This window comes from Myodes glareolus, chromosome 8, assembly GCF_982192425.1.
Source record: "Myodes glareolus chromosome 8, mMyoGla1.1, whole genome shotgun sequence".
NCBI classification, from domain to species: Eukaryota; Metazoa; Chordata; class Mammalia; order Rodentia; family Cricetidae; genus Myodes; species Myodes glareolus.
In genome coordinates, this window is record NC_142033.1 from 100120163 (window position 1) to 100132833 (window position 12671).

Genomic DNA, 12671 nt, shown 5'->3' on the forward strand with positions numbered 1-12671 from the left:
AGTTTGAAATCAACTCTGTTAAATATTAGAATAGCCACACCTACTTGTTTCTTAGGTCCATTTGATTGGAAAACATTTTCCCAACCCTTTACTCTGAGGTAGTTTCTGTCTTTGAGGTTGAGAAGAATTTCTTGTAAACAGCAGAATGTTGGATCCTGTTTTTGTATCCATTCTCTTAACCTGTGCCTTGTTAAAGGTGAATTGAGTCCATTGATATTAAGTGATATTAATAACTCATGGTTGTTAACTCCAGATCTTTTTTTTGGTGATAGTGTTTGTGTATTTTCCTTCTTTGAGTTGTGCTGGTGTAGGGTTGTCAGATATCTGTGTTGTTATGGGTGTGTTGGCTTCCTTCGATTATGGTTTTCTTCAAGTACTTTCTGTAAGACTGGGTTTGCGGCTACATATAAACAATATATAAATAAAAAAATCTGTTTTTGTCCTAGAATATCTTGTTTTCTCCATTGATGGGAAAAAAAAGCTTAGCTGGGTATAGTAGTCTGGGCTTGCATCCATGGTCTCTTAGTGTCTTTAGTACATATATACAAGTCCTTCTGGCTTTCCTGGTTTCCATAGAGAAATGAGGTATAATTCTGATGGGATTACTATTCTATGTTACTTGACCCTTTTTCTTTGCAGCTCTTAATATTCTTTCTTTATTCCGTATGTTTTGTGTTTTGATTATTATATGGTGAGGGGATGCTTTTTTTTGATCCAGTCTATCTGATGTTGTACACTTCTTGTACCTTCATAGAAATATCCTTCTTTATGTTGGGAAGGTTTTCTTCTATAGTAGTGTTGAGAATGTTTTCTGGGCCTTTGAGGTGTAATTCTTCTCCTTCTTCTACCCCTATTATTCTTAGATTTGGTCTTTTCATGGTGTTCCAGATTTCCTGGATGTTTTGTGTTAAGAATTTGTTGGATTTGCTGTTTTCTTTGATCAATGATTTTATTTCCTCTATACTATCTTCAGTGCCTGAGATTCTTTTATATATCTCTTGTACTCTGTTGGTTATACTTGTTTCTGTAGTTCCTGTTCATTTACCCAGATTTTCCATATCCAGCCATCCCTCAGTTTGTGTTTTCTCTATTGCCTCCATTTTGGTCTTCACATCTTGAACTCTTTCCTTTACCTGTTTGATGCTTTTTCTTGGCTTTCTTGGGTATATTTGATGGATTTATTAATTTCTTCTAACTATTTGTTTGTCTTCTCTTCCATTTCTTTAAAGGAGTTTATCACATCTTGTTTAAAGGCCTCTATTATTTTCATAATGTTACATTTAAAGTCAATTTCTTCTACTTCTGGATTGTGGTGTTCAAGTCTTCCTGTTGCATGTTCACTGGATTTCTGTTGTCATCATGTTGCTTTTCAGTTTGTTGGAGGAATTCTTGCATTGGCACATGCCCATCCTTTCCTTCAAATGTGGCCAGGAGAGTCTTGTTGTCTTGGTCCAATCTTTGCTGTGACTGATTATGTACTTGGGGGATTTTCTTGGTCTGCCCTCTCTTAGGATCCCTCAGCACTGGAGCTGTCTCTCAGATCCCGTCTGCCCTGCAGCAGGTCGTGCTGGTGGATCTATGGACCCAGCAGATGAAAAGAGAAATTGCAGGCAAGATGGGTTAGAGTAAGTAGAGAAAGCTAGTAGCTGGGGAGACACCCTGCTGAATGGCCAGAAACGTTAGGGAATCAAGGGGGCCTCTACTCCATTCTTTGGAATGGTCAAGAGGGCACACTCTTACCCCTCTGGATGCATGTCCTCAGTACAGGAGCAGGGACTCTTGCTGGGCCAAGGACCTCACAGACAAAAGGGCAGGCTTGGGGGAGGCAGGGTTGTGTTTTGGGACCTTAACATAGTTTCTATGTGTTTATTTTGGTTCTGGGCTGCTGGGATGAAAAATTGACGGCCCCCTACAACAAGAAGGGTGTTAGAAAACACAATTTCATGAGGGTCAAATGTAGGTGATCACAGTTGTTCTAATTCAAGATGGTAATTTCACATCAACACTGAAGAGAATATACAAGAATAAATTCCACCATTCAAGTCCAAGAGAAAGAATTCCATGACAATGTCAGTAATGTTTTTTTCTTCAGCCCTAAACTGTGTTTTATACCCCTTCACCCTTCCCTTATTTTATATGAAGATACCCAACATGTTGGGCAAGACAAAGATATAGGCATCAGCCCTATGTTGTGAGTACCAAAGCCTGCCAAAGGGTAAATTGGTATTCACATATGGGGAGCCAGAATGTTGATGGTTGGGGTCCATCTTTACAGAAAATATGGCAATATTGGTGATGAGAGATCTGTTATGAAAAATAGCTTGAACAATAAAATGATTATTATCACAGCAGTAGAAGCCACATTTATGTCAAAAAAATGGGCTATATAAAAAAGAAGACTAGCATGAGTTCTAAAGTGCCTGGCTGAATTGATACATATTTACTTAAACTTATAGTTTTGAATACTATCAGTCATTTGTACACATGACTTAGTAAAAACAACTTTCATGGGAAAAACACAAAAAACTTTTAGATAAAAGGAAAAATTGCTGTATGATACAAAGGACTGACAATTATTTATTACTCCTACAACCTGCAAAAGATCCAAGACACTAGGATACAATATTTTTATTAAGACACACATAATTCATCTTCATGTTCAATAACTCACTTCTTTTGGTATTTTATAGGGACTTTTGCAATCCTGAGAGTTGAAGCCAGAGTTGCAAACATGCCAAGCAACCGCTCAGCTACTGATGAGCCCAAGCCCTACTGCCCCTCCTCTCCATTTGGAGATAGGTTTCCATATGTAATCCAAGCCTCAAACCCTCTGCCTTAGCTACTGTGATCGGGCAAGGCAGTGCTGACATTCCTCATTCTTCTATTCTTGCTGAGGCTGTTTTGGGATTAACTGGAATTTGATTCTCCTTTTCAAAACAAGAACTCTGAATCCACTTTCCTTTGTTTGACTTTTTTATTGTCCAGTATCTATTACAACTTGTAATCAACACTCAAAACAAAGACAAACAATAGTAACATATACTTGTAATCTCAGCGTGTGAAAAGTTGAGTCAGGGAGACCAAGAGTCTTAGACCTACCTGGTCTATATAGAAAGATCCTCTCTACCAGAAAATGGAAGAATCTCCCATGCTCTTGTATTGGGAGGATCAACATAGTAAAAATGGCAATTCTACCAAAAGCAATCTATAGATTCAACGCAATCCCCATCAAAATCCCAACAAAATTCTTCACAGACCTTGAGAGAACAATAATCAACTTTATATGGCAAAACAAAAAAATCCAAGATAGCAAACACAATCCCATACAATAAAAGTACTTCTGGAGGCATTACCATCCCTGACTTCAAACTCTTTTACAGAGCTACAGCAATGAAAACTGCTTGATATTGGCACAAAAACAGAGATGTTGACCAATAGACTCGAATTGAAGACCCAGGTCTTAATCCACAAACTTATGAACAACTGATTTTTGACAAAGGAGCTAAAACTATACAATGGAAGAAAGAAAGCATCTTCAACAAATGCTGCTGGCATAACTGGATGTCAAACTGTAGAAGAATGAAAATAGATTCATATCTATCACTGAGAAACTTCTGTAAAGCAAAGGACACTGTCAGTAAGACAAAAAGGCTACCTTCTGACTGGGAGAAGATCTTCACCAACCCCTCATCAGATAAAGGTCTGATCTCCAAAATATACAAAGAACTCAAGAAACTAGACACTAACACTCTAATTAACCCAATTAAAAAATGGGGTACTGATCTGAACATAGAATTCTCAACAGAAGAAGTTCAAATGACCAAAAGACACTTAAGGTCTTACTCAACCTCCGTAGTGATCAGGGAAATGCAAATCAACACAACTTTGAGATAACTGCTTACACCTGTCAGAATAGCTAAAATCAAAAACACCAATGATAGCCTATGCTGGAGAGGATGTGGAGTAAGGGAAACACTCATCCATTGTTGGTGGGAATGCAAACTTGTGCAGCCACCTTGGAAATCAGTGTGGTGGTTTCTCAGGCAACTGGGAGTCAACCTACCTCAGGACCCAGCAATTCCACTCTTGGGAATATACCCAAGAGATGTCCTATCATACTACAAAAGCATTTGTTCAACTATGTTCATAGCAGCATTGTTAGTAATAGCCAGAATGTGGAAACAACCTAGGTGCCCCTCAAAAGAAGAATGGTTAAAGAAGTTGTGTAACATATACACATTAGAGTTTTACTCAGTGGTAAAAAAACAATGACATCTTGAATTTTGCATGCAAATGGATGGAAATACAAAATGCTTCCCTGATTGAGGTAACCCAGACCCAAAAGGAAGAATATGGTATGTACTCACTTATAAGTGGATTCTAGCCATAATTAAAGGAAATTGAGCCTATAAATTGTGATCCTAGAGAAGCTAAATAAGAAGGTGAACCCAAAGAAAATTATATAGTTATCCTCCTGGATATTGGAAGTAGACAAGATTGCCAGGCAAAACTTGGGTGCACGGGGAAGTGAGGGGGTGGATGTAATGGGAGATGGGTAGAGAGAAGGGAAAAGGGGAGGATTCGGTAGAGCTTGGGGGAATGGGATGGATGGGATGGAGTAAGGGTGGATATGGGAACAGGGAAGTAAATATCTTAATTAAGGGGGCCATTTTAGGGTTTGCAAGAGACTTGACTCTAGAGGGGTTCCCAGGTCCAAGGAGAGGTCCCCAGATTGTTCCTTGGGCAGCAGAGGAGAGGGTGCCTGAACTGGCCTTGTCCCATAGCCACGTTGATGAATATCTTGCATATCACCATAGATTCTTCATCTGGCGATGGATGGAGATAGAGACAGAAACCCACATTGGAGCATTTGTCTTTGCTCCCAAGGTCCAAATGAAGAGCAGAAGGAGGGAGAACATGAGCAAGTAAGTCAGGACCACGAGGGGTGCGTCCACCCACTGAGACGGTGGGACTGATCTAATGGGAGCTCATCAAGGCCAGCTGGACTGGGAGTGATGGAGCATGTGATCAAACTGGACACTCTGAATGTGGCTGGCAATGAAGGCTGACTGAGAAGTCAAGGACAATGGCACTGGATTTTGATTCTACTGCATGGACTGACTTTGTAGGAGCCTGGTTTGTTTGAATGCTCACCTTTATAGATCTGGATGGAGGGGGGGAATGACCTTGGATTTCCCACGGGGCAGGGAACCCTGACTGCTCTTAGGTCTAGAGAGGGAGGGAGAGGTGGGAAGTGGGAGGGCAAAGGGAGGCAGGGTGCAGGTGGAAATTTTTTAATAAATAAATATATTAATGTGGAAAAAAAGAAAGATCCTCTCTAAAAAAGCAACAACAAAGAAATTAGTTCACAGAATTTTCACCCAGCTCACAGGGTATACCAAAAGTTGATATACCATCAATAGAGACAGTTCAAATAAAAGATGTTAGGATTTCCCTTTAGAGATGATAGTATATTACAGAGGTAACCCAAATCTATAGAAATTTGTAAAGAAAAATTAAGTTAAGCCTTTATTTGAATAAAAACTAAATAGTTTGCCCCTATAACTTTAGAAAAGCAAAAGAATATCACTGAGTCAAAATTGTCTACTGGCTGCTCTCTATAAGATCTGTATATTAAACTTATGAACAGACACAATTCTCAGAAAAAAATTACTCTTCTTTCTCCACGCTTTCTACCTATAGGAAAACACATATTCTGCCTAAATTACTATATGTTCTCTACTAAATCCACAAAAAGTTACACTATAGCAAGAAAATCAAGAGAAGGAAAAGTGACAGTGTATTTGAATCTGTACTTTCTCACCCATATGTTGCTGAAGAGTCCAAGAAGAGTTTGCACGAGCAGAGATCATCTTCTAAACAGGTGGTAGAAGTCTCTTCCAATTACAAAGTACCAAAGTAAAAACAGGGACACCATTGCTGACCGTGTCAACCCTATATTAACAACAAGTTAACAGGCCATCAAAAGCAAAATATTAACATATCTAGGGCTAGTACTAAAAGCAAATATCACACTCTTTTTTTTTTTGCAAGAACTTAATGATGAAGATTAACAAAAACTAGACCACTAAAAGTATCTATAAAGCTAGGGCCAGTTCAATAGACAATAATAATCTAGGGTATTCCTAGACATGGACTAGACTCTGTGCGCAGTTCTCTGAGGGGCCTCATGAGGAATCTCCACCCTCATGAAGAGCAGGTACTTTCTTCCACATTGGAAAATGCAGCAGTGTCTTGGGTGAGTTTGCCATTACCTCCTCCCAACTAAGCTCCCTTGCCAAATGTAGTTCTGCCATCCCAATAGTCACAGAATCATATAAAAGGATAAAGCTCAAATATTTCCATTCACCACTGAGCTGAATATACAGGAATGATAGCGCCCCAATGCTCCAGCCCCAGCTTCCATACCATTTCCAGGGATTGTGCAGCTGTTCTAAGAACGTTCCTCATTAAAGATTCAGTCCTCAAGGGTGATCCAAATATAAAATTCAGCTTTAAGAAGGGAAGTATGAGTTCCACCCTAATAGTTACTCCTCTCTTCTTTTAAAACACAAAATTCCTGGCCAATTTGTCCAGAAGAGCCTTCCCCAAGTGTTAGAAATACTTGAAAATTAAGGAATAGAGCAGTAATTTAAAGTAAGTCCCAATTTCTAAAATATCTGTACTACTTAAATGTTGAAATTCTTTAAGGTCCAGCTATCTTACATAGTACATAACTATTTCTGCAGAGTTTATAGAAATAATAACCAAGAAGAGAATAAACACACTTTTAAAAGTCTACAATATAGACTGGGAGGTGGTGGTGCACACCTTTAATCCCATCACTAGGGAAATAGAAGAAGGCCCATCTCTCAGTTTATGGCCAGTCTGGTCTACAAAGAGAGTTCCAAGACAGGCTCCAAAGCTATATAGAGAAATCCTGTCTGGAAAAACCAAAAATGTCTACAATATATTAATTACTGATGATTAATAGGACATGGAAACTTCAGTATTGTAGTATGAGGGCTGGCTTGTTGGGGTTTCTGTCCCTCCCAGTACCCCAACAGCTGGCAAGCAACAAAGAAAATCACACACAAGACTCCATAAGGTTATAAACTGATTGGCTCATTAGGTCAGGCTTCTTGTTAACTCTTATAACTTATGTTACCCCATTATCCTTATCTACTTTAGCACATGGCTCTGTACCTTTCTCAGCTGGGCAAGTTACATGCTGCCTCTTCAGTGATCTGCGCAGGAGTGAAGGAATGGCTTCCTGCTTTCCAGGATACTCCTGTTTTCATTGCATCACCTCTACTCAGTATTGTACTTTCCAGTAGATCTCACATCATTATACACATGAAATTCAGTCAAAACTTTAAGAAAACTCAAAATCCTACCAAAATTACTTATGTAAGTCTCAACTAGACAGCCTCACGTCCTTTGAAGAAAACAGGTCTACTGCATTACTGTTAGGTCTCAAACCAGACCTAGGTGCATACTTAACATATCAAAGCAGATTCTGTCTGCCAGTCTCTCAGCATTGCTATGACCTGTTAAAGAGACATCCTGGCTGGTATAGCATTCCACCTACCCTAAACTCTCCATCCCAGTGACTGGGTTATGTGTCTTCCTCTTGCTTCTCTTCACATTATAACCCAGCCATTTTAGTTACACTGACCTCTTGGCTCCTGGTTCCCCCTCTTTCTACTTCTCTCTCCCACCTCTGCCTGAGCCTCTGTTCTCCCTTCTATCTCTTTATTAGACCCTCAATTCCTTAGGAGCAGTCATGTCCTCCTTTTATTTCCTTTTATTCAATTAATACAAAATAAATTCTTTTCAAGTTCAATTTCTGAAGACATCCAATAGGGAGCAACTGAAGAGAGGACAAAAATAAGAGGCTAGAAGTAAAGTTGAGTTGTAGGTTCCTTAGAAAGCACACTGAGAAAAGGAAGCGGTGGACAGAGGGAACCCTCGGTGTCCTCAGACCTCCTCAAACACATGCACACTAATTAATACATCCCACACAAACACAAAGAAACAGAAGGTAAAAAAACTAAATAATACTCTAAACTCATCTCAAAACAACTTGTTTCCTGTATTTGAAAGTATACATGAAATGACTGAACAGAGTATAAAAAATGATTCCCAATTTAAAAAACTCATGTGTGTCTGTGTATGGTAAGTTGGGGGAACTGGGTCTCTCCTGTCATGTGGGTCCCAATCATCAGGCTTGTAGGCAAAGGCTGAGTCACCTCCCTTAATTCTTAATTCTTTAATATACAAACATATAAGGAAAAACTGAAAACAGCATAGTTACATAAAAATCTTTAGTTTCCAGTTTCAGTAAAATGAAGACTTATCAGGAAATAAAAAAATGACAAAACATACTCCAACAATCACAGGAAAGATATTTTCATTCCACTTTTGCTTAGGAACTGAGGAGGAAGCTCTGTTGATGGAAGGCAGGACTGCTTGCTACTGGATAATTGTAGCCCTTCATGTTGTACCTCTCCAGGTTCTTAAGGGATTCTCTGTTTGGGTTCCATTTTGTATAATTTTGGCAAATAACCTGCAGAAACGAGCTGTGCTTGCAAGGACTTCCTAGTTCCCAAGAATTTAAGAAAAGAAAAAATTTTCACTTGGTCAACTTAATTCCCTTCTTTTATTTTTCCCTCCCTCACTCCCCTAACTTTTCCCCTTTTCCAAGCTGTTTGCTTTGCAATGTGTTACTGGTAATGAATTGCATATAATGCAATCTTAACTTGTATTCTTCTAAGTATTTGAGTTCAAAACTCCTGTATCTAAAGAAATACGGTTTGGGTCATTAATAAAGATAATCTTTCTATCTAAAAAAATTTCTGAAGGTTATTCTTCACCACTATGGTGTTTCATGTTAGAAATAGACAAAAATATGATACTTACATGAAAGAAAACTCAGGTTGTCAGACTTGGTGACAAGTGTTTTTATCTAGTCATCTGGCTGGGCCAGTGAAAATGTTTGGAGAGAGTTAAGTTATATTACAGCTAGCTATGCTTAACACTGAGTTCAAGAAAGTCAATGAAATTTGTAGTATGCTTGTAGCCACTTCTGCAGCATTAAAATGATAGCATCTATGGCCACAGGAGTCAGGGGTGGGGTTCCAAGGAGAACTGGGGATAGAAAGCACCAATTAATTAGGGATGTATTGGGGCTACTGAAGTGATATTCCTGAACTGACAGATATTACCATTACTAGGTGGTCGGGACAAAAAAGAACAAGTAGAATCTGAAAACTGTTCAATCTTTCAAAGAAGATGTCACCAATTTGTTGTCAGGAAGCCATAAATAAAAAGACTAGGAGGTGAGAGGAAGATGGCAGCGGGAGGGCTAGGTGAGGAGTTGGCAGTGGTGAGGGGCTCGGGCACGGGGATGTGGGACGGAGGGAGGAGACGGTGCCCGCGTGCCACGGGAGTATGACCGGGCTGTGGGAGCTGGTGTGGCGTGTGCTGCACGTGCTGCTATGCCTGCACAGTGCTCACCTCCTGGCTCTGCCTTTGCTTCCCCTGGAACTGAATCTGGAGGAGCTGCTGTTGCGCTGCCTCCACTGCCGTCCTAGCGCCGCTCGGCTTCACGCTCAGCAAGCCCTGGCCATTGGCAGGAGCCAGGATCATCACCTGCACCCTCACTGGGACCCAGGCTGGCTGCCATCCCACCCAGGCCGTGCTGGTCTTCCGAGGGCGGGTCTCTGCACAAGCTGCTACTGCACATGGGCCTGGTGGTCACCAAGGAGGAGCACGAGCCCCGCTTCTCAGACACCGTGAGCCTCAGTGGTGCGGTGTATGGCCTTGGGGATCTCTACATTAGTGTCTGATTGATGGATAAAATTTTGAAACAACAACAGGAACTTTTGGGCTGAGATTGTTCCAAATAATCACCAGAATTTGCAAGTAGTAATGACAAAGACGACCAAGTTTTAAATTGCTCTTCAGCAGTGAAGGTGCTGTCCCCGGAAAATGGAAAAGCAGATATTCGGAGAGCTGCTCAGGACTTTTGCTCAGCAGCAGAGGACACTCAGAGATTTAGATGTAGATCTGCTAGAAGACTTACTTAGTTCACATGGTTTCCCTGACCCTGAGTTAGTATGGAAGTTTGATCCTGTGGACAGCATCTTAGGCTTTCTTTCCTGGCAAATCAGATTGACTGAGATTGTCTCTTGTCTTCTCACCAAAACACCAGCTATGAGGACAATTTCTTCGCCCTTTGTCAGAACACAGCTTGTGAACAGTGCCTGGGAAAGTAGCGGTTCATGTAATATGACATCAGGCTTTTGGAGAAAAGAACCCAATTGATTCTGATGTTCATAAAGTACCTATAAAACCTTGTACTCACCTAAAAAAAATTAAGAAACCCAGGACCAAGGCCCCCATGATTCAGGCTTTTGTTATCCAAGTGTCCTATAGCATAAATGTCAACATATTGCTCTGAAGGAACAAGACACTAAGACAGTAAGAGGAGGCTACAGAATATGCTAAACTGAAGAGAATGAAAGAAGCCAGGAACAGATTGTCAAGAGATGTAGGTTGTCCTCACTGAGAGTTTCTACTTCTAAATTTCAGGCCAGTCAAAAGTAAGAGTACTGGGGCCAGAGAGATGGCTCAACAGTTAAGGGGACTGACTGCTAAACCAGAGGACCAGGTTCGATTCCCAGCATAGCAGCTAAAAATGATCTGCAACTCCAGTTCCCTTTTCTGGTCTCTGCGGACATTGTGTCAAAGTAGTGCATAGGCTACATGCAGGCAAAATACCCAGGTACATTAAAAAGTACATGGAGGAGGAGTAGAAGGAGGAGTAGAAGATTGGAAATAATCAAACTGAGGGCTGAAACCAAAAAAATAGAAACACAGAAAAGAATACAAAGAATCAACAAAACAAAAAGTTGGTTCTTGGAGAAAATCAACAAGATTGACAAACCCCTAGACAAACTAATCAAATGACAGAGAGAGAACACTCAAATTAATAAGATCAGAAATGAAAAGGGGGACATAACAACAGACACAGAGGAAATTCAGAGAATCATTAGATCTTACTACGAAAGTTTATATGCCACTAGTTGGAAAATGTACAACAAATGGACTGGTTTTTAGATAAGTACCATTTACCAAAGTTAAATTAAGACCAGGTGAACAATCTAAACAGACTTGTTAGTCGCGAAGAATTAGAAGTTGTTATCAAAAACCTCCCTACCAAAAAAAGCCCAGGACCAGATGGTTTCAATGCAGAATTCTACCAGAACTTCCAAGAAGTGCTAATACCTATACTCCTTAATGTATTTCACAATATAGAAACAGAAGAGTCATTGCCAAACTTTTTTTTATGAAGCTACCGTTACCCTGATACTAAAACCACACAAAGACACAACCAAGAAAAAGAATTACAGGCCAATCTCACTCATGAACATCGACGTAAAAATTTCAACGTAAAAATTCTCAATAAAATCCTGGCAAACCGAATCCAAGAACACATTAGAAAAATTATCCATTATGATCAAGTAGGCTTCATCCCAGAGATGCAGGGCTGGTTCAACATACGCAAATCTATCAATGTAATCCATCATATAAATAAACTGAGAGAAAAAAACCCATATGAACATTTCATTAGATGCTGAAAAACCATTTAACAAAATTCAACATCCCTTTATGATAAAGGTGTTGGAGAGATTGGGGACACAAGGATCATACCTAAATATAATAAAAGCTATTTACAGCAAGCCGAGAGCTAGCATCAAACTGAATGGAGAGAAACTCAAAGCCATTCCATTGAAATCAGGAACATGACAAGGATGTCCACTCTCCCCATATCTCTTCAATATAGTGCTTGAAGTTCTAGCAATAGCAATACGACAACATAAGGAGATCAAGGGGATTCGAATTGGAACGGAAGAAGTTAAACTCTCGTTATTTGCAGATGATATGATAGTGTACATAGCGACCCCAAAAACTCTACCAAAGAACTCCTACAACTGATAAACACCTTTAGTACTGTGGCAGGGTACAAGATCAACTCCCAAAAATCACTTGCCCTCCTATACACAAGGGATAAAGAAGCAGGGAAGGAAATCAGAGAAACATCACCTTTCACAATAGCCACAAGTAGCATAAAATATCTTGGGATAACTCTAACCAAGGAAGTGAAAGACCTATTTGACAAGAACTTTAAGACTTTGAAGAGAGAAATTGAAAAGGATACCAGAAAATGGAAAGACCTCCCCTGCTCTTGGATTGGGAGAATCAACATAGTAAAAATGGCAATTCTACCAAAAGCAATCTATAGATTTAATGCAATCCCATCAAAATCCCATCAAAATTCTTCACAGACCTTGAGAGAACAATAATCAATTTTATATGGAAAAGCAAAAAAAACAGGATAGCCAAAACAATCTTATACAATAAAGGAACTTCTGGAGGTATAACCACCCCTGACTTCAAACTCTATTACACAGCTACAGTATTGAAAACAGCTTGGTATTGGCATAACAGCAGAGAAGTCGACCTATGGAATCGAATAGAAGACACAGATATTAACCCACAAACCTATGAACACTTGATTTTCGACAAGGGAGCTAAGGGTATGCAATGGAAGAAGTAAAGCATCTTTAACAAATGGTGCTGGCATAACAGGATGTCAACCTGTA

General features: G+C 39.8%; 1 pseudogene; it reads left to right on the forward strand.

The window, feature by feature from the left end:
- Window positions 1-9453: 9453 nt before the first annotated feature.
- Window positions 9454-10280, forward strand: LOC148121232 (dehydrodolichyl diphosphate synthase complex subunit Nus1 pseudogene; annotated as a pseudogene).
- The last annotated feature ends 2391 nt before the right edge of the window (window positions 10281-12671 follow it).